Source organism: Mobula hypostoma, chromosome 7 (assembly GCF_963921235.1).
Source record: "Mobula hypostoma chromosome 7, sMobHyp1.1, whole genome shotgun sequence".
Classification (NCBI taxonomy): domain Eukaryota; kingdom Metazoa; phylum Chordata; class Chondrichthyes; order Myliobatiformes; family Myliobatidae; genus Mobula; species Mobula hypostoma.
This window is the reverse complement of record NC_086103.1, coordinates 77,966,659-77,989,297: the sequence shown is the minus strand read 5'-3', so window position 1 is coordinate 77,989,297 and position 22,639 is coordinate 77,966,659.

Below are 22,639 nucleotides of genomic sequence, written 5' to 3'. Positions count from 1 at the left end.
GATTGGATAGGTTGTAAATCCTTTGTTTTGTTCTGATTGGCCAGTTGTGTCACCTCAGGTCCAGGTAAGTAAATTGTGCTGGGTGATCCAGGGATAAGGAGATTTGTCATTGTAAATGTCCTGTTAAAGGATTCAATAACTGGTATTCCATAGATAATAATATTCCATTCCTGTCACGACGTAAGGAAGAATATGAAAGTGCGTAGCAGAAGATTTAATAGAATCATTCTGGGAATGTGGGATTTCATTTAAAAGGTTTGATAGGAGAAGCTGTGGCTAGTCTTGAAACAAAGGTTAAGAGGAGGTTTGATATGAAGTGCACAAGACCTTGACTAGTTTACAACAACTACAAACAACAGGAATTCTGCAGATGCTGGAAATTCAAGCAACACACATCAAAGTTGCTGGTGAACGCAGCAGGCCAGGCAGCATCTCTAGGAAGAGGTACAGTCGATGTTTCAGGCCGAGACCCTTCGTCAGGACTAATTGAAGGAAGAGTGAGTAAGGGATTTGGAATTGGAGGGGGAGGGGGAGATCCAAAATGATAGGAGAAGGCAGGAGGGGGAGGATAGAGCCAAGAGCTGGACCGGTGATAGGCAAGAGGGGATACGAGAGGATCATGGGACAGGAGGTCCGGGAAGAAAGACAAGGGCCGGGGGGGGGGGGGGGCGGTGGACCCGGAGGATGGGCAAGAGGTATATTCAGAGGGAGAAAAAGGAGAGTGAGAGAAAGAATGTGTGCATAAAAATAAGTAACAGATGGGGTACGAGGGGGAGGTGGGGCCTTAGCGGAAGTTAGAGAAGTCGATGTTCATGCCATCAGGTTGGAGGCTACCCAGCCGGAATATAAGGTGTTGTTCCTCCAATTCAGGGCCCCAAACAGTCCTTCCAGGTGAGGCGGCACTTCACCTGTGAGTCGACTGGGGTGATATACTGCGTCCGGTGCTCCCGATGTGGCCTTTTATATATTGGCGAGACCCGACGCAGACTGGGAGACCGCTTTGCTGAACATCTACGCTCTGTCCGCCAGAGAAAGCAGGATCTCCCAGTGGCCACACATTTTAATTCCACATCCCATTCCCATTCTGACATGTCTATCCACGGCCTCCTCTACTGTAAAGATGAAGCCACACTCAGGTTGGAGGAACAACACCTTATATTCCGTCTGGGTAGCCTCCAACCTGATGGCATGAACATCGACTTCTCTAACTTCCGCTAAGGCCCCACCTCCCCCTCGTACCCCATCTGTTACTTATTTTTATGCACACATTCTTTCTCTCACTCTCTTTTTTCTCCCTCTGTCCCTCTGAATATACCTCTTGCCCATCCTCTGGGTCCACCCCCCGTCTTTCTTCCCGGACCTCCTGTCCCATGATCCTCTCGTATCCCCTTTTGCCTATCACCCGTCCAGCTCTCGGCTCTATCCCTCCCCCTCCTGTCTTCTCCTATCATTTTGGATCTCCCCCTCCCCCTCCAACTTTCAAATCCCTTACTCACTCTTCCTTCAGTTAGTCCTGACAAAGGGTCTCGGCCTGAAACGTCGACTGCACCTCTTCCTAGAGATGCTGCCTGGCCTGCTGCGTTCACCAGCAACTTTGATGTGTGTTGCTTACAACAACTACTTGTCGTTTCAGAGGATCTGTCCTAGTGTCATTACGAAGAAAGAAGGGCAGCGCCTGTTTCCTTAAGTTTATGAAGATTCGGCGTAGCATCTAAAACCTTGGCAAACTTCTATAGATCTGTTGTGGAGAGTGTATTTTCAATGTTTTTAATATTTAATATTTGTAATCCAGGGAGTGTGAAGTGCAGAATCAAATATCGCTGTGAAGATTGTACGTTCTAGTACCAATTGTTTGGCGACAACAAAGTATAAAGTATTAACTGTTTGCATCACGGTCTGGTATGGAAATACCAATACCCTTGAACAGAAAATCCTACAAAGACTAGTGGATACAGCCCAGTACATCACGGTAAAACCCTCACCACCATTGAGCACGTCTACTGTACACAGAGTGCAGTCGCAGAAAAGCAGCGTGCATCATCAAGGACCCTCAGCATCCAGAACACGCTCTCTTCTCGCTGCTGCCATCAGGTAGAAGGTACAGGAACCTCAGGACCCACACCACCAGTTTCAGCAACAGTTATTACCCCTCAACCAGCAGGCTCTTGAATCAGAGGAGATAACGTCATTCACCCATCACTGAACTGTTCCCACAACCTATGGACTTACTTTCAAAGACTCTTCATCTCATCTTCTCTATATTTATTGTTTATTTATTTTTTTCTCATTTTTTGTAATTGCACAGTTCATTGTCTTTTACACAGCAGTTGTTTGCCCGTCCTATTGAGTGTTGTTCATTGGTTCTGTTGTGTTTCTTGTACTTACTGTGAATGCTCACAAGAAAATGTATCTCGGGGTAGTATACGGTGACTATATGTACTTTGATAATATATTTACTTTGAACTTTCCGGCAATGACCAGGTTCATAAACCACTCTGCCTGATCCTAATCCTATCTCAGCAATGCATGTCTTGCATTCCTAAGGATTTGTTTCTACACTGATTGTGTTTTTACTCTAATGTCTTGTTTTGCATTCTTTTTCTTTATTGTCTTGTACAATCCATGCACAATTTATGTATTACTGATGTTCTCCATATTGTCTGAGTTTACATGGCTCTGATGCTGCTGTTAGGAATGTTTTTCATTTTACCTGTTTCTTATTGTACTTTTGCATCTTATAAACTCAACTTGACTTTAGACATTAGGTAGAAGGCTATAATAACTAGGGGTAATCTTCTCCCATGAGTGGGCAATTCAAGGACAATGGACACAGATTTTAAAAAATTTTGTAAAAACTTACATGGGAAAAATAAGGAAACTCCCTTCTTTGCACATAGAAACCATGATCTGGAAACATTGGCTGTAAGTGTATGCACTGAGGAACTGTAAATTTAGGGGGAATCAGAATGCTCCTCTGCAAACTAGCACAGATTCAATTGGCTGATAGTGGCTTTCTCTGTCCAAGAGTTTTACGAATAAAGAGTCATAGAGCACTACAGCAATGACACAGGCCCTTCAGCCCATCTGGTCTGTGCCAAACTGTTATTCTTCTGACTCCCATCAACCTACACCCAGACTGTAGTCCACCATACTGCTCCCTTAAATGTGCATCCAAACTTGCCCTAAATTTTGCAATCAAACCCAATCTATTGCTTATGGTGGCTCCTTCTTCCACACTTGCACCCTGAGAGTGAAGAAGGCCCCCCCTCAAGTTCCCCTTAAATATTTCACCTTGCAGCCTTAACCCATGACCTCCAGCCCTTTTCTCACCCAACCCCATCTATACCCTTCATAATTTTGAACACCTCAATCAGATCTCCCCTCAAATCTCCAGTCCCTTCGAATAATCTACACACTATTGATGTCACTCTCACCAGCCTATAATTTCCTGACCTACTCTTAAAACATTAGCTATCCTCCAGTCCTCCTGCACCTCATCTGTGGCTAAGGGTGTTTTAGGTACCTCTGTCAAACCCCATTGCAACTTCTGTATTAGCCTCCCACAAGGTCTAAGTGGGCACCTTATCAGGCCCCTGGGTACTTATCCACCCTAATTTGCCTCAAGACAGCAAGCACCTGATCCTCTATAATCTGTATTTGGTATATGAGCTCACTGCTGTTTTGTCCCAATTCTATAGACGCTGTGTTCATCTCCCGAATAAATACAGATGCAAAAAATTCGACTTAAGATCTTCCCTATCGCTTTTGGCTCTGTGCATAAAGGACCACACTGATCCTCAAGTGGACCAATCTTGTCCCTTGTCACATCCCTTTGCTCTTAATATGTATGAAGCTCCTTCACCTTGTCTGCTACAGCAACCTCATGCCTTCATTTAGACCCCTGATTTCCCTCTCAGGTGTTCTCTCGTATTTCTTATACTCCTCAAATATCTCATTTCTTCCTTGCTGCCTATATCTGCTATGCATCTCCTCTTCTTAAAAGATCATAAGATATAGGAGCAGAAGTAGGCCATTCAGCCCATCAAATCTGCTCTGCCATTCAACCATGGGCTGATCCAATTCTTCCAGTCATCCCCTCTCCCCTGCTTTCACCTCATACCCTTTGATGCCCTGGATAATCAAGGACCTATCTATCTCTGCCTTAAATACACCCAATGACTTGGCATCCACAGCCACTCGTGGCAACAAATTCCACAGATTTACCACCCTCTGACTAAAGTAATTTCTCCACATCTCAGTTCTAAAAAGACGTCCTTCAATACTGAAGTCACGCCCTCTTGTCCTAGAATCCCCTACGATGGGAAATAACTTTGCCATATCTAATCTGTTCAAGCCTTTTAACATTTGGAGTATTTCTATGAGATCCCCCCTGACTCTCCTGGACTCCAAGAGCTGTCAGATGTTCCTCATACAGTAACCCTTTCATTCCTGGAATCATTCTCGTTAATCTTCTCCGGTGTTACTATACCAAAACTGCATACAATACTCCAAGTGTGGTCTCACAAGTGTCTTATAGTGGAAGACTTCTTAACCAGGGCCTCAATATACCGCGAAAACTAAGGTTCCCTAAACCTATTAATCTTCACCCAAGACATGCCCTCTTCTCCCTGTTACTGTCAGGAAGGAGGTACAGAAGCTTGAAAGCACACACTTAGTGATTCAGGAACAGCTTCTTCCCCTCTGCCATCTGATCTATAAATGGACAATCAACCCATGAACACTATCAAAGTTGCTGGTGAACGCAGCATCTCTAGGAAGAGGTACAGTCGACGTTTCAGGCCGAGACCCTTCATCAGGACTAACTGAAGGAAGAGTCCTGACGAAGGGTCTCGGCCTGAAGCATCGACTGTACCTCTTCCTATAGATGCTGCCTGGCCTGCTGCGTTCACCAGCAACTTTGATGTGTGTTGCTTGAATTTCCAGCATCTGCAGAATTCCTGTTGGTTGTCCATGAACACTATATCCCTTTTTCAGTTTTTTTCTGATTTTGCACTATTTTTAATTTAATTTATATAATAGGCATCAGTTAGTCTCATGAGACCATGGATTTGCGCCTTGGAGGGTTTCCAGGGTGCAGGCCTGGGCAAGGTTGCATGGAAGACCAGCAGTTACCCACGCTGCAAGTCTCCCCTCTCCACGACACCGATGTTGTCCAAGGGAAGGGCATTAGGACCCATACAGCTCGGCACCGGTCTCGTTGCAGAGCAATGTGTGGTTAAGTGCCTTGCTCAAGGACACCCACGCTGCCTCAGCCAAGGCTCGAACAAGCGACCTTCAAATCACTGGACGAACGCCTTAACCACTTAGCCACGAGCCAACATATATATTTACTGTAATTCACATCAAAGTTGCTGGTGAACACAGCAGGCCAGGCAGCATCTCCAGGAAGAGGTACAGTCGACGTTTCAGGACTAACTGAAGGAAGAGATAGTAAGAGATTTGAAAGTGGGAGGGGGAGGGGGAGATCCAAAATGATAGGGAAAGACAGGAGGGGGAGGGATGGAGCCAAGAGCTGGACAGGTGATTGGCAAAGGGGATACGAGAGGATCATGGGACAGGAGGTCTGGGGAGAAAGACAAGGCGGGGAGGGAACCCAGAGGATGGGCCAGGGGTATTGTCAGGGACAGAGGGAGAAAAAGGAGAGTGAGAGAAAGAATGTGTGTGTGTATATATATATTTATAAATAACGGATGGGGTACGAGGGGGAGGGGGGCCATTAACGGAAGTTAGAGAAGTCAATGTTCATACCATCAGGTTGGAGGCTACCCAGACGGAATATAAGGTGTTGTTCCTCCAACCTGAGTGTGGCTTCATCTTTACAGTAGAGGAGGCCGTGGATAGACATGTCAGAATGGGAATGGGATGTGGAATTAAAATGTGTGGCCACTGGGAGATCCTGCTTTCTCTGGCGGACAGAGCGTAGATGTTCAGCAAAGCGGTCTCCCAGTCTGCGTCGGGTCTCACCAATATATAGAAGGCCACATCGGGAGCACCGGACGCGGTATATCAGCCCAGCCGACTCACAGGTGAAGTGTCGCCTCACCTGGAAGGACTGTCTGGGGGCCCTGAATGGTGGTAAGGGGGGAAGTGTAAGGGCATGTGTAGCACTTGTTCCGCTTACAAGGATAAGTACCAGGAGAGAGATCAGTGGGGAGAGAGTGATAGGTGAGGACCAGGGGAACCCTATTCCTAGTGGGGTGGCGAGAGGATGGAGTGAGAGCAGTTGTACGTGAAATGGGGGAGATGCGTTTGAGAGCAGAGTTGATAGTGGAGGAAGGGAAGCCCCTTTCTTTAAAAAAGGAGGACATCTCCCTCGTCCTGGAATGAAATGCCTCATCCTGAGAGCAGATGCGGCGGAGACAGAGGAATTGCGAGAAGGGTGAGAAGAGGAATAGTCCAGATAGCTGTGAGAGTCAGTAGGCTTATAGTAGACATCAGTGGATAAGCTGTCTCCAGAGACAGAGACAGAAAGATCTAGAAAGGGGAGGGAGGTGTCGGAAATGGACCAGGTAAACCTGAGGGCAGGGTGAAAGTTGGAAGCAAAGTTAATAAAGTCAACAAGCTCAGCATGCGTGCAGGAAACAGCGCCAATGCAGTCGTCGATGTAGCGAAGGAAAAGTGGGGGAAAGATACCAGAAACAACAGGAATTCTGCAGATGCTGGAAATTCAAGCAACACACATCAAAGTTGCTGGTGAATGCAGCAGGCCAGGCAGCACCTGTAGGAAGAGGTGCAGTCGACGTTTCAGGCCGAGACTCTTCGTCAGGACTAACTGAAGGAAGAGTGAGTAAGGGGTTTGAAAGTTGGAGGGGGAGGGGGAGATCCAAAATGATAGGAGAGGACAGGAGGGGAAGGGATAGAGCCAAGAGCTGGACAGGTGATAGGCAAAAAGGGATACGAGAGGATCATGGGACAGGAGGTCCGGGGAGAAAGACAGGGGGGGGGGAACCCAGAGGATGGGCAAGGGGTATAGTCAGAGGGACAGAGGGAGAAAAAGGAGAGTGAGAGAAAGAATGTGTGCATAAAAATAAGTAACAAATGGGGTACGAGGGGGAGGTGGGGCCTTAGCGGAAGTTAGAGAAGTCGATGTTCATGCCATCAGGTTGGAGGCTACCCAGACGGAATATAAGGTGTTGTTCCTCCAACCTGAGTGTGGCTTCATCTTTACAGTAGAGGAGGCCGTGGATAGACATGTCAGAATGGGAATGGGATGTGGAATTAAAATGTGTGGCCACTGGGAGATCCTGCTTTCTCTGGCGGACAGAGCGTAGATGTTCAGCAAAGCGGTCTCCCAGTCTGCGATGGGTCTCGCCAATATATAAAAGGCCACATCGGGAGCACCGGACGCAGTATATCACCCCAGTCGACTCACAGGTGAAGTGTTGCCTCACCTGGAAGGACTGTTTGGGGCCCTGAATGGTGGTAAGGGAGGAAGTGTAAGGGCATGTGTAGCACTTGTTCCGCTTACACGGATAAGTGCCAGGAGGGAGATCAGTGGGGAGGGATGGGGGGAACGAATGGACAAGGGAGTTGCGTAGGGAGCGATCCCTGCGGAAAGCAGAGAGAGGGGGGAAGGACCATGGACACCTTCACAGCGATTGCGCAACCACCAACTGCGACTCCAGCCTTGAACTCTAGGCCGGGTCTTTATGTGCTGCTGTTGTGACTCCCGTCTCCCCTTCCCCCACCACCACTCCGCAGCCCCATCTTCCTCAGATCCCACCGTCAACTCCTGGGCCCTCAGAGGCTCCATCTTCCTCTCACCCCAACCCTCCCCTCTCCACTGACACCCCCAGCCTCCCCCCTCCCCCCTCTGATCCCAGCTCTCATCCGTGCCGGGTCTTTACCATCCCCTCCGACCTTCAACTGTCGGAGGCTGAATGCTCTGTTCTCAGTAAGGGCCTCACCTTTGTCCACCTTCGCCCACACCTCAGCGAGTTCCGTGTTCGCCACGATGCGGAACTTTTCTTCCTCCGTCTCCGAGCCTACTTCTTCGGCAAGGACTCTTCCACCCCCACCGATGACCCCTTCTCCCGTCTTCAACCCTCCTCTTCTTCATGGACACCCCGCTCTGGTCTTCTGCCTGCTCTGGATCTCTTTATTGCCAACTGCCGACGGGACATCAACCGTCTCGACTTCACCGCACCTTGTCCCCATTCCAACCTCACTCCTTCGGAACGCTCTGCTCTCCACTCCCTCCGCACTAATCCTAACCTTATTATTAAACCCGCCGATAAGGGGGGTGCTGTTGTAGTCTGGCGTACTGACCTCTACCTTGCCGAGGCACAGCGACAACTCGCGGATACCTCGTCTTATTTCCCTCGATCGTGACCCCACTAAGGAGCACCAGGCCATTGTCTCCCACACCATCGCCGACTTTATCCGCTCAGGGGATCTCCCATCAACTGCTACCAACCTTATAGTTCCCACACCCCGCACTTCCCGTTTCTACCTCCTACCCAAGATCCACAAACCTGCCTGTCCTGGCCGACCTATTGTCTCAGCTTGCTCCTGCCCCACCAAACTCGTTTCTGCATACCTCGACACGGTTTTATCCCCCCCTTGTTCAATCCCTTCCGACCTATGTTCGTGACACTTCTCACGCTCTTAAACTTTTCGATGATTTTAAGTTCCCTGGCCCCCATCGCTTTATTTTCACCATGGATGTCCAGTCCTTAAATACTTCCATCCCCCAACAGGATGGTCTCAAAGCTCTACGCTTCTTTTTGGATTCCAGACCTAATCAGTTCCCCTCTACCACCACTCTGTTCCGTCTAGCGGAATTAGTCCTTACTCTTAATAATTTCTCCTTTGGCTCCTCCCACTTCCTCCAAACTAAAGGTGTAGCTATGGGCACCCGTATGGGTCCTAGCTATGCCTGCCTTTTTGTTGGCTTTGTGGAACAATCTATGTTCCGTGCCTATTCTGGTATCTGTCCCCCACTTTTCCTTCGCTATATCGACGACTGCATTGGCGCTACTTCCTGCACGCATGCAGAACTCGTTGACTTTATTAACTTTGCCTCCAACTTTCACCCTGCCCTCAAGTTTACCTGGTCCATTTCCGACACCTCCCTCCCCTTTCTAGATCTTTCTGTCTCTGCCTCTGGAGACAGCTTATCCACTGATGTCTACTATAAGCCTACTGACTCTCACAGCTATCTGGACTATTCCTCTTCTCACCCTGTCTCTTGCAAAAATGCCATCCCCTTCTCGCAATTCCTCCGTCTCCGCCGCATCTGCTCTCAGGATGAGGCTTTTCACTCTAGGACGAGAGAGATGTCTTCCTTTTTTAAAGAAAGGGGCTTCCCTTCCTCCACCATCAACTCTGCTCTCAAACGCATCTCCCCCATTTCACGTACATCTGCTCTCACTCCATCCTCCCGCCACCCCACTAGGAATAGGGTTCCCCTGGTCCTCACCTACCACCCCACCAGCCTCCGGGTCCAACATATTATTCTCCGTAACTTCCGCCACCTCCAACGGGTTCCCACCACTAAGCACATCTTTCCCTCCCCGCCCCTCTCTGCATTCCGCAGGGATCGCTCCCTACGCAACTCCCTTGTCCATTCGTCCCCCCCCATCCCTCCCCACTGATCTCCCTCCTGGCACTTATCCGTGTAAGCGGAACAAGTGCTACACATGCCCTTACACTTCCTCCCTTACCACCATTCAGGGCCCCAAACTGTCCTGCCAGGTGAGGCAACACTTCACCTGTGAGTCGACTGGGGTGATATACTGCATCCGGTGCTCCCGATGTGGCCTTTTATATATTGGCGAGACCCGACGTAGACTGGCAGACCGCTTTGCTGAACATCTACGCTCTGTCCGCCAGAGAAAGCAGGATCTCCCAGTGGCCACATATTTTAATTCCACATCCCATTCCCATTCTGACATGTCTATCCACGGCCTCCTCTACTGTAAAGATGAAGCCACACTCAGGTTGGAGGAACAACACCTTATATTCCGTCTGGGTAGCCTCCAACCTGATGGCATGAACATCGACTTCTCTAACTTCCGCTAAGGCCCCACCTCCCCCTCGTACCCCATCTGTTACTTATTTTTATGCACACATTCTTTCTCTCACTCTCCTTTTTCTCCCTCTGTCCCTCTGACTATACCCCTTGCCCATCCTCTGGGTTCCCCCCCCCTTGTCTTTCTCCCCGGACCTCCTGTCCCATGATCCTCTCGTATCCCCTTTGCCAATCACCTGTCCAGCTCTTGGCTCCATTCCTCCCCCTCCTGTCTTCTCCTATCATTTTGGATCTCCCTCTCTCCCTCCCACTTTCAAATCTCTTACTAACTCTTCCTTCAGTTAGTCCTGACCAAAGGGTCTCGGCCTGAAACGTCGACTGTACCTCCTCCTAGAGATGCTGCCTGGCCTGCTGCGTTCACCAGCAACTTTGATGTGTGTTGCTTGAATTTCCAGCATCTGCTGAATTCCTGTTGTTTGCATATTTACTGTAATTGTTTTTTTTCTTTATTGTGTTTCATTGTACTGCTGCCGCTAAGTTAACAAATTTCACAACATGTGCCAGTGATATTAAAACTGATTGTGGTTCCCTCTTGCTCTAACAGGAACATACAAACTATGTACTCTCATTATTTCATTTTTGAAGACTTCCAACTTACCAAGCATTCCTTTGCCAGAAAACAAACTGTCCAATCCACAACTACCAGATCCTCTCTGACACTATCAACCAATTTAGAGTTTCAAATTCAGGATCAGCCCTGTTCTTCTCCATAATTATTGTGAAACTAATGACATTATGAACAACTAGATCCAAAGTGTTCCCCTACACACACTACTGTCAGCTGCCCTGACTCTTTCGCTATTCGGAGACCCAGTACCACACTCTTTCTATTTGGAACATCTATATATTGATTAACCAGAGAAACAGAAAAACTACAACACAATACAGGCCCTTCGGCGCACAATGTTATGCTGAACATGTACTTACTTTAGAAATTACCGAGGTTTACCCATAACCCTCTATTTTTCTAAGCTCTATGTACCTATCCAGGAGTCTCTTAAAAGACTCTATAGTGTCCGCCTCCACCACCATCGCCGGCAGCCCATTCCATGCACTCACCACTCTCTGCGTAAAAAACTTACCCCTGACATCTCCTCTATACCTGATTCCAAGCACCTTAAAACTGTCCCCTCTCATGATAGTCATTTCAGCCCTGGGAAAGACCCTCTGACTATCCACACGAGTAATACCTCTCATCATCTTATAAACCTCTGTCAGGTCACCTCTCATCCTCTGTCACTCCAAGGAGAAAATGGCAAGTTCCCTCAACCTATTCTTGAAAGGCATGCTCCCCAATCCAGGCAACATCCTTGTAAATCTCCTCTGCACCCTTTCTATAGTTTCCACATCCGTCCTATAGTGAGGTGACCAGAACTGAGCACAGTACTCCAAGTGGGGTCTGCCGCAGGGTCCTATACAGCGGCAACTTTAACTCTCAGCTCTTAAGCTCAAACCCATGGTTGATGAAGGCCAATACACTGTATGACTTCTTAACCACAGAGTCAACCTGCATAGCAGCTTTGAGTGTCCTATGGACTCAGATCTCAAGACCCCTCTGATCCTCCACACTGCCGAGAGTCTTACCATTAATACTATATTCTGCTATTATTATTTTTATGGGTTGAGCTAAGAAATCACAGGGGTAAAAGGACCCTGATGGCTGTTATTTATAGGCCTCCAAACAGCTGCAGTGATGTGGACTACAAATTACAAAAGGAAATAGAAAAGGCTTGTCAGAAGGGCAGTGTTATGATCATTGTGGGGGATTTTAACAGGGGAGTGGATTGGGAAAATCAGGTCGGCACTGGATCTCAAGAGAGAGAATTTGTAGAATGTCTGGGAGATGGCTTTTTAGAACAGCTTGTTGTTGAGCCCGCTAGGGGATCGGCTGTACTGAATTGGGTAATGTGTAATGAACCGGAGGTGATTAGAGGGTTTGATGTGAAGGAACCCTTAGGAGGCAGTGTTCATAACATGATTGAGTTCACTGTGAAATTTAAAATAAAGAAGCCGAAATCTGATGAGTCGGTATTTCAGTGGAGTAAAGGAAATTATAGTGGCATGAGAGAGGAACTGGCCAAAGTTGACTGGAAAGGGACACTGGCGGGAAGGACGGCTGAGCAGCAGTGGCTGCAGTTTATGCGAGAAGTGAGGAAGGTGCAAGACAGGTATATTCCAAAAAAGAAGAAATTTTCGATTGGATAAAGGATGCAACCGTGGCTGACAAGAGAAGTCAAAGCCAAAGTTAAAGCAAAGGAGAGGGCATACAAGGAAGCAGAAATTAGTGGGAAGACATAAGAGGATTGGGAAGTTTTTAAAAGCTTACAAAAGGAAACTAAGAAGGTCATTAAGAGGGAAAAGATTAATTATGAAAGGAAGCCAGCAAATAATATCAAAGAGGATACTAAAAGCTTTTTCAAGTATGTAAAGAGTAAAAGACAGGTGAAAGTAGATATAGGACCGATAGAAAATGATGCTGGAGAAATTGTAATGGGAGATAAGGAGATGGCGGAGGAACTGAACGAATATTTTGCATCAGTCTTCACTGAGGAAGACATCAGCTGTATACCGGACACTCAAGGGTGGCAGGGAAGAGAAGTGTGCACAGTCACAATTACGACAGAGAAAGTACTCAGGAAGCTGAATAGTCTAAAGGTAGATAAATCACCCGGACCAGATGGAATGCACCCTCGTGTTCTGAAGGAAGTAGCTGTGGAGATTGCGGAGACATTAGCGATGATCTTTCAGAAGTCGATAGATTCTGGCATGGTTCCGGAGGACTGGAAGATTGCAAATGTCACTCCACTACTTAAGAAGGGGGAAAGGAAGCAAAAAAGAAATTATAGACCTGTTAGCTTGACATCGGTGGTTGGGAAGTTGTTGGAGTCGATTGTCAAGGATGAGGTTACAGAGTACCTGGAAGCATATGACAAGATAGGCGGAACTCAACATGGATTCCTTAAAGGAAAATCCTGCCTGACAAACCTATTACAATTTTTTGAGGAAATTACAAGTAGGCTAGACAAGGGAGATACAGTGGATGTTGTATATTTGGATTTTTAGAAGGCCTTTGACAAGGTGCCATACATGAGGCTACTTAACGAGATAAGAGTCCATGGAATTATGGGAAAGTTACATACATGGATAGAGCGTTGGCTGATTGGCAGGAAACAGTGGGAATAAAGGGATCCTATTCTGGTTGGCTGCCGGTTACCAGTGGTGTTCCACAGGGGTCCGTGTTGGGGCCGCTTCTTTTTACATTGTACATCAACGATTGGATTATGGAGTAGATGACTATGTGGCTAAGTTTGCTGATGATACGAAGATAGGTGGAGGGGCCGGTAGTGCTGAGGAACAGAGAGTCTGTAGAGAGACTGGATAGATTGGAAGAATGGGCAAAGAAGTGGCAAATGAAATACAGTGTTGGAAAGTGTATGGTTATGCACTTTGGCAGAAGAAATAAATGGGCAGACTATTATTTAAATGGAGAGAGAATTCAAAGTTCTGAGATGCAATGGGACTTGGGAGTCCTCGTACAGGATACCCTTAAGGTTAACCTCCAGGTTGAGTCAGTGGTGCAGAAGGCGAATGCAATGTTGGCATTCATTTCTAGAGGAATAGAGTATAGGAGCAGGGATGTGACGTTGAGGCTCTATATGTCATGGTCCGGTCCTTGAAGTCCTTATTCCGGTTCACGGTCTACTCCATCGACCCTTGCTCCAGGTTTTCCTGTCTACCCTGTTTCTGTTCTTGTTAAGCACTAATTAAGGCAGCTGATGCTCGTTGGGCCTGGCTGCATAAATACCTTCAGAGACCAGGGTGTGGCTGCTGGATTGTTCTTGTCCTTACACCTTGTATCCCTTCCTCTGCCTTCTGTTTCCTCGCCTGAAGCCCTGCCTTGTCTTGCCGGTAACTCTCGCCTCGCCTGAAGTTCTCATCTCGCCTTGCTTTGCCAGAAGCCTTGCCTTGTCTTGCTGGTAACTCTCACCTCATCTCGGCTGCAGTCTTGTCCTGGAGCCACCCTGTACCTAGCTCCCTTCCTGTCCCTTGCCTCCACCCAGGTAAGCCAGGCCTCTTGCCGTGACCTGTGGTTGGTTCTGTCCCTTCCTGTCCCTTGCCTCCATCGGGTAAGCCAGGCCATCTTGCTGTTACCTGCGGTTGGTTCTGTCCCTTCCTGTTCCATGCCTCCGTTGGGTGGTAATCTGCGCCCTGCCCAGGAGGAGTCTGCCGAGCCTCAAGCCTGAAGACTCCAGCCTCCTGCCTAACCTCAAGCCTGAAGACTCCAGCCTCCTGCCTAGCCTCGCCTCTAGTTTCCAGCCTCCTGTCTCCTACCAAGCCTCGTCTCTAGTCCCCAGCCTCCTGCCTCCTGCCAAGCCTCGCCTCTAGTCTCCAGCCTCCTGACTCCTGACAGGCCTCGCCTCTAATCTCTAGCATCAAGCCTGAAGACTCCAGCCTCGTCCTGCCTGCCAGCCAGGCCTCTTCCTTGCCTAGTTCTGGGGTCTGAGCCAGAAGCAAGACCGAGGTGCTGGGTCCTTGTCCAGTCTCTGGCTCAGAATCCAAGCCCGGGCTCCTAGCTCTCTTGTCCAGTCCTGTTCCGGGTTCCCGGTTTTCGTGTCCATGTCCTAGCCCTCACCCTGTATCCTAGTCCTGTCCCTAGTACTTCAGTGTCTGTGTCTTGCACTTGGGTCCGTTCCCAGCCACCGCCTCCTTATGACACTATAAGGTGCTGGTGAGACCTCACTTGGAGTACTGTGGGCAGTTTTGGTCTCCTTATTTAAGAAAGAATATGCTGATGTTGGAGAGGGTAGAGAGAAGATTCACTAGAATGATTCCGGGAATGAGAGGGTTAACATATGAGGAACGTTTTTCCGCTCTTGGACTGTATTCCTTGGAGTTTAGAAGAATGAGGGGAGACCTCATAGAAACATTTCGAATGTTGAAAGGCATGGACAGAGTGGATGTGGCAAAGTTGTTTCCCATGATGGGGGAGTCTAGTACGAGAGGGCATTACTTAAGGATTGAAGGGTGCCCATTCAGAACAGAAATGCGAAGAAATTTTTTTAGCCAGAGGGTGGTGAATCTGTGGAATTTGTTGCCTCGGGCGGCAGTGGAGGCCAAGTCATTGGGTGTATTTAAGGCAGAGATTGATAGGTATCTGAGTAGCCAGGGCATCAAAGGTTATGGTGAGAAGGTGGGGGAGTGGGACTAGATGGGAGAATGGATCAGCTCATGATAAAATGGTGGAGCAGACTCGATGGGCCAAATGACCGACTTCTGCTCCTTTGTCTTATGGTCTTATGGCCTTATTATATTTGACCTACCAAAATGAACCACCTCACACTTATCTGGGTTGAACTCCATCTGCCATTTCTCAGCCCAGTTTTGCATCCTATCGATGTCCTGCTGTAACCTCTGACAACCCTCCACACTATCCACAACACCCCCAACCTTTGTGTCATCAGCAGAGTTACTAACCCATTCCTCCACTTCCTCATCCAGGTCACTTATAAAAATCACAAAGAACAGGGGTCTCAGAACAGATCCCTGAGGCACACCACTGGTCACCGACCTCCATGCAGAATATGACCCGTCTACAACCACTCTTTGCCTTCTGTGGGCAAGCCAATTCTGGATCCACAAAGCAAGGCCCCCTTGGATCCCATGCCTCCTTACTTTATCAATAAGCCTTGCATGGGGTACCTTATCAAATGCCTTGCTGAAATCCATATACACTATATCTACTGCTGTACCTTCATCAACATGTTTAGTCACATCCTCAAAAAATTCAATCAGGCTCATAAGGCATGACCTGCCTTTCACAAAGCCATGCTGACTATTCCTAATCATATTATGCCTCTTCAAATGTTCAAAAATCCTACCTCTCAGGATCTTCTCCATCAACTTACCAACCACTGAAGTAAGACTCACTGGTATATAGTTTCTTGGGTTATCTGTACTCCCTTTCTTGAATAATGGAACAACATCTGCAACCCTCCAATCCTCCAGAACCTCTCCCATCTCCATTGAGGATACAAAGATTATCACCAGAGGCTCAGCAGTCTCCTCCCTCGCCTCCCACAGTAGCCTATTCCGGTCCCGGAGACTTATCTGACGATGCTTTCCAAAAGCTCCACCACACCTCTTAATGTCTGGACGCTCAAGCTTTTCAATCTGCTGTAAGTCATCCTTACTACCGCCAAGATTCTTTTCCATAATGAATACTGAAGCAAAGTATTCATTAAGTATGATGAATACTTAGTATGATGAATACTTAATATGATGAATACGGTGACGTGCCTCTCATGTGAGATGCGGCAGTCTTGGGGGAAATGCCCCTCTCCCGCAGAGTCACATCTGCCAGAAGTGCATACGGCTGGACGATCTGGAAGACCATGTAAGGAATCTGGAGCAGGAGCTGGATGACCTTCGACTCATAAGGGAGAATGAGACAGTTATTGATGAGAGCTACAGGGAGGTAGTCACACCTAAGCTGTCGGAAGCAGGTCGTTGGGTGACAGTCAGAGGGGGGAAAACAAAGATGAGCAGACAGCTAGTGCAGAGCACCCCTGTAGCCATTCCCCTGAATAATAAGTTTACCGTCCTGGATACTGTTGGCAGGGACGACTGACCAGGTGTGAGCCACGGTGGCAGGGCCTTTGGCACTGAGTCTGACCCGGTGGTGCAGAAGGGTGGGACAGAGAAGAGGAGAGCTGTCGTCATTGGAGACTCTATAGTCAGAGGAGCAGACAGGAGATTTTGTGGACGTGAGAAGGACACCCACATGGTTTGTGCCAGGGTCCGGGATGTCTCTGACCGGATGCACGACATTCTGGTACGAGAGGGAAAGCAACCAGAAGTCATAATACATGTAGGGACCAATGACATAGGCAGGAAGAGGGATGAGGTCCTGAAGTGTGAGTTTCGGGAACTAAGCAGAAGGCTGAAGAACAGGACCTCAAGGGTGGCGTTCTCAGGATTGCTGCCAGTGCTACGTGACAGTGATGGTAAGAATTGGAGGAGATGGCAGTTGAATGCGTGGCTGAGGAGTTGGTGCAGGGAGCAGGGTTTTAGATTTTTGGATCATTGGGATCTCTTCTGGGGAAGGTGGGACCTGTACAGATTGGATGGGTTGCACCTGAACTCGAGGGGTTCGAGGGGGAGCAATATCCTTGCAGGTAGGTTTGCTAGCATGGTTCGGGAGGGTTTAAACTAATTTGCAAGGGGGATGGGACCCAGAGCAATAGAGCAGTGAAAGAAGTGCATGGAGTAAAGCCAGATCTAACATATAGAGAGGCTTTGAGGAAAGAGAAGCAGAATAAATGGTGTAAAGACAGTAAGGTAGAAGGGCTGAAATGTGTGTACCTCAATGCAAGAAGCATCAGGAACAAAGGTGATGAACTGACAGCTTGGATACATACATGGAATTATGACGTAGTGACCATTACAGAGACTTGGCTGGCACCAGGGCAGGAATGGATTCTCAATATTCCTGGATTTCAGTGCTTTAAAAGGAATAGAGAGGGCAGAAAAAGGGGAGAAGGGGTGGCATTACTGGTCAGGGATACTATTACAGCTACAGAAAGGGTGGGTAATGTAGCAGGATCCTCTCTTGAGCCAGTATGAGTGGAAGTCAGGAACAGGAAGGGAGCAGTTACTCTATTGGGGGTATTCTATAGGCCCCCTGGTAGCAGCAGAGATACAGAGGAGCAGATTGCGAGGCAGATTTTGGAAAGGTGCAAAAATAACAGGGTCGTTATCATGGGACATTTTAACTTCCCTAATATTGACTGGCACCTGATTAGTTCCAAGGGTTTAGATGGGGCAGAGTTTGTTGAGTGTGTCCAGGACGGATTCCTTTCACAGTATGTGGACAGGCCGACTAGGGTGAATGCCATACTAGATCTAGTACTTGGTAATGAACCGGGTCAGGTTACAGATCTCTCAGTGGGTGAGCATCTGGGGGACAGTGACCACTGCTCCCTGGTCTTTAGCATTATCATGGAAAAGAATAGAATCTGAGAGGACAGGAAAATTTTTAATTGGGGAAGGGCAAATTATGAGGCTGTAAGGCTAGAATTTGCGGGAGTGAATTGGGATGATGTTTTCGCAGGGAAATGTACTATGGACATGTGGTGGATGTTTAGAGATCTCTTGCAAGATGTTAGGGATAAATTTGTCCTGGTGAGGAAGATAAAGAATGGTAGGGTGAAGGAACCATGGGTGACTAGTGAGGTGGAAAATCTAGTCAGGTGGAAGAAGGCAGCATACATGAGGATTAGGAAGCAAGGATCAGATGAGTCTATTGAAGAATATAGGGAAGCAAGAAAGGAGCTTAAGAAGGGGCTGAGAAGAGCAAGAAGGGGGCATGAGAAGGCCTTGGCGAGTAGGGTAAAGGAAAACCCCAAGGCATTCTTCAATTATGTGAAGAAAAAAAGGATGACAGGAGTGAAGGTAGGACCGATTAGAGATAAAGGTGGGAAGATGTGCCTGGAGGCTGTGGAAGTGACCGAGGTCTTCAATGAATACTTCTCTTTGGTATTCACCAATGAGAGGGAACTTGATGATGGTGAGGACAATATGAGTGAGGTTGATGTTCTGGAGCATGTTGATATTAAGGGAGAGGAGGTGTTGGAGTTGTTAAAATACATTAGGACGGATAAGTCCCCAGGACCTGACGGAATATTCCCCAGGCTACTCCACGAGGCGAGGGAAGAGATTGCTGAGCCTCTGGCTAGGATCTTTATGTCCTTGTTGTCCACGGGAATGGTACCGGAGGATTGGAGGGAGGCGAATGTTGTCCCCTTGTTCAAAAAAGCTCGTAGGGATAGTCCGGGTAATTATAGACCAGTGAGCCTTATGTCTGTGGTGGGAAAGCTGTTGGAAAAGATTCCTAAAGATAGGATCTGTAGGCATTTAGAGAATCATAGTCTGATCAGGGACCATCAGCATGGCTTTGTGAAGGGCAGATCGTGTCTAACAAGCCTGATAGAGTTCTTTGAGGAGGTGACCAGCCACATAGATGAGGGTAGTGCAGTGGATGTGATCTATATGGAGTTTAGTAAGGCATTTGACAAGGTTCCACATGGTAGGCTTATTCAGAAAGTCAGAAGGCATGGGATCCAGGGAAGTTTGGCCAGCTGGATTCAGAATTGACTTGCCTGCAGAAGGCAGAGGGTTGTGGTGGAGGGAGTACATTCAGATTGGAGGATTGTGACTAGTGGTGTCCCACAAAGATCTGTTCTGGGACCTCTACTTTTCGTGATTTTTATTAACGACCTGGATGTTGGGGTAGAAGGGTGGGTTGGCAAGTTTGCAGACGACACAAAGGTTGGTGGTGTTGTAGATAGTGTAGAGGATTGTCAAAGATTGCAGAGAGACATTGATAGGATGCAGAAGTGGGCTGAGAAGTGGCAGATGGAGTTCAACCCAGAGAAGTGTGAGGTGGTACACTTTGGAAGGACAAATTCCAAGGCAGAGTACAAAGTAAATGGCAGGATACTTGGTGGTATGGAGGATTAGAGGGATCTGGGGGTACATGTCCACAGATCCCTGAAAGTTGCCTCACAAGTGGATAGGGTAGTTAAGAAAGCTTATGGAGTGTTAGCTTTCATAAGTTGAGGGATAGAGTTTAAGAGTCGCAATGTAATGATGCAGCTCTATAAAACTCTGGTTAGGCCACACTTGGAGTACTGTGTCCAGTTCTGGTCGCCTCACTATAGGAAGGGTGTGGAAGCATTGGAAAGCATACAGAGAAGATTTACCAGAATGCTGCCTGGTTTAGAGAGTATGCATTATGATCAGAGATTAAGGGAGCTAGGACTTTACTCTTTGGAGAGAAGGAGGATGAGAGGAGACATGATAGAGGTGTACAAGATAATAAGAAGAATAGATAGAGTGGATAGCCAGCGCCTCTTTCCCAGGGCACCACTGCTCAATACAAGAGGACATGGCTTTAAGGTAAGGGGTGGGAAGTTCAAGGGGGATATTAGAGGAAGGTTTTTTACTCAGAGAGTGGTTGGTGCGTGGAATGCACTGCCTGAGTCAGTGGTGGAGGCAGATACACTTGTGAAGTTTAAGAGACTACTAGACAGGCATATGGAGGAATTTAAGTTGGGGGGGTTATATGGGAGGCAGGGTTTGAGGGTCGGCACAACATTGTGGGCTGAAGGGCCTGGTAATATGCTGTACTATTCTATGTTCTATGTTCTCTCCGTGACCACGTGAGTTTCCTCTGAGTGCTCTTGTTTCCTCCCACTTTCCAAAGACGTGGGCTGATAGGTGAATTGGTCACATGAGTGTAATTGGGTGGCACGGGCTCATTGGCCTGTTACCAGGTGGTACCTCTAAGTAATATTGCTGCCAGCCTGGTTCTCCACAGCCTCAGTGCAGTGGCAGACCCGTCCTGCTGGTCCCCAGTCTCTCACTCATACAAATGGGCATTCATAATCTGGGGAGGACCTGCATTTATTACTGTATTGAGATAAGCATGATTTCAGATAAATGGCTAAAAAACTCTGAAGCAAACTAAATGAAGTTCTTGGTATTTTTTTTCATTATTATTTATTAACAAATAGGGAAAATGTTCTCAATTCAAATGGTTAAGTATCAACACTTGATTGGCTGAGGTTAATAAAGGGTGTTATGCATAACATTTCACGCAAAAGAATTATGAAACAAATTATCAAGGTAAGTCACAGAAGCAGACAATACACATGGGTTTAAAATCATTTAATTGTATATTATTATTTCACTGGAGAAATCAAAGATTAATGGATATGATGAGAAAATGGTGTGATATCAATCAGGAATGGGAATGGTTAGCTCTAATGAACTTCTTCCATTTCCTACTTTTTTATCAGTTAAATGAGACCTGCAGGTTTGAAAGCTTTGTCAGCCAACAGCATTGCTTATATCAAACTCATAAAGGCATCACCAGGAACAATTCCTGGAAATACACTTCCTCTGTTGCTCCAACTCTGGGCCTGAGGTTCCACTGCTGAAAGGCTTTACGTGGATAAATTGTGTCCTGCATTTAATGTCAAACCCAGTGCATTTGTCATTGCATAACCCTCCACCCCCCCCCCCAGAGGACCAAATGGAAACTTCACAATCCAGAGGAGTTTTGGTAAGAAAACGTAACAAAAATTGAAATCAGTGCGAGGCCACACCTCAAGGCTCGGTCACCACAAACTAGGATCATTTATGGAACAGTAACCCAAAAATATAAGGGCAATGATTCAAATGACCTGACCTCAAAAAAACAACAAAGTAGATTGCTCTGCTTAGAAATGGAGATACAGAGAACTGTAATGGCTTCTATGGAGAACATGGATGGAAACTGTTGTTGCTGAGTAACCAAAGAGAAAAACCAGATTTAACACAATAAATACAATAACTAGAAATAACAGCATTTGGACATTGCAACCTGAGTAGGAAGGAGATACAATGGGAACTTTCAAAAGGCAAATTGAATATACTGTATAAGAAACAAAAACATGAGAGTGGAACTAATTGGCTAGCTCCTTAAAAGTACTGGCTTTCAAATAATGGAAAGAACAACTTGCTTCAATGCCTCTTCTGTGGTGTAACTCTTCAGCTCATAGCCATGTGTAGGCACATGGATCATATATTTTCTCTCAAGATGCTGCTTCTGAGTACCGTTGTCAATTAACACCATAATTTCCTCTCTATTTTAGCTCAGATTTTAACATTGCAGACCAGTTTTCATACTCTGAGAAGATCAAGAAAGACAGGCAGTGGAAATGGCAAAGTCCTCATTGCAACTTTGGATCAACTGAGCATGTGCAAATCCATGTCAGAGTAGAAGCAGAATGAACTTGGGAACTGAACTTCTGGCAAACTATCATAAGACAGTTGTACTTCTATCAGTTCCAAAACATATAAAGGGATATAAATGATTACACCCATATTTGTTAAAGGAGGTAGCTAATTATATACAAGACATCTTTTATTTACAATCCATCACATCTTTGATTCTATTTAATAATTATCACGTTTACTGTATGTACTGGGCAATAAAGCTTGACTGTAATCTATCTAGGTTAGAGTTTGGGATCGGTGAAGAGTGGGGGAGGAGGGAAATAGACTAGGATAACTTCTCCCAACTACTATCCAGTGATTTTTATTAGAGTGGACCTGTGTTTGCACATTTACTGTAAGCACACAGGACTAGATCCTGATTAACAACATACTTATTTAAGCAAGATTTAGGTCACCTGACCTAATGTCCCTGAATGCAACTCACTGACAAATTTTGTCTGACAACAATTCCATGTGGTCCCTCAGGATATTTTACTATATTAACATTGTCATATAAATACAAGCTGTTGCGGTTAACATGTCCTTTATGCCTCTGGCGGAGAGGCAGACTGTTATCTCGCTCAGAACTGTAACACTTGCATAGATACTAAACGTGTGTCATGAAGCATTAAACAAACATCAGGCGCTTAGACCAGATGGGATACACTCAAAGAGATAAGTCAGAAAATATCAAGGCTTCTCCATAATTAGAGGTCTGGAGATGCAAATGTTTTACTGACAATAAAATATATTTAGGAATATTCA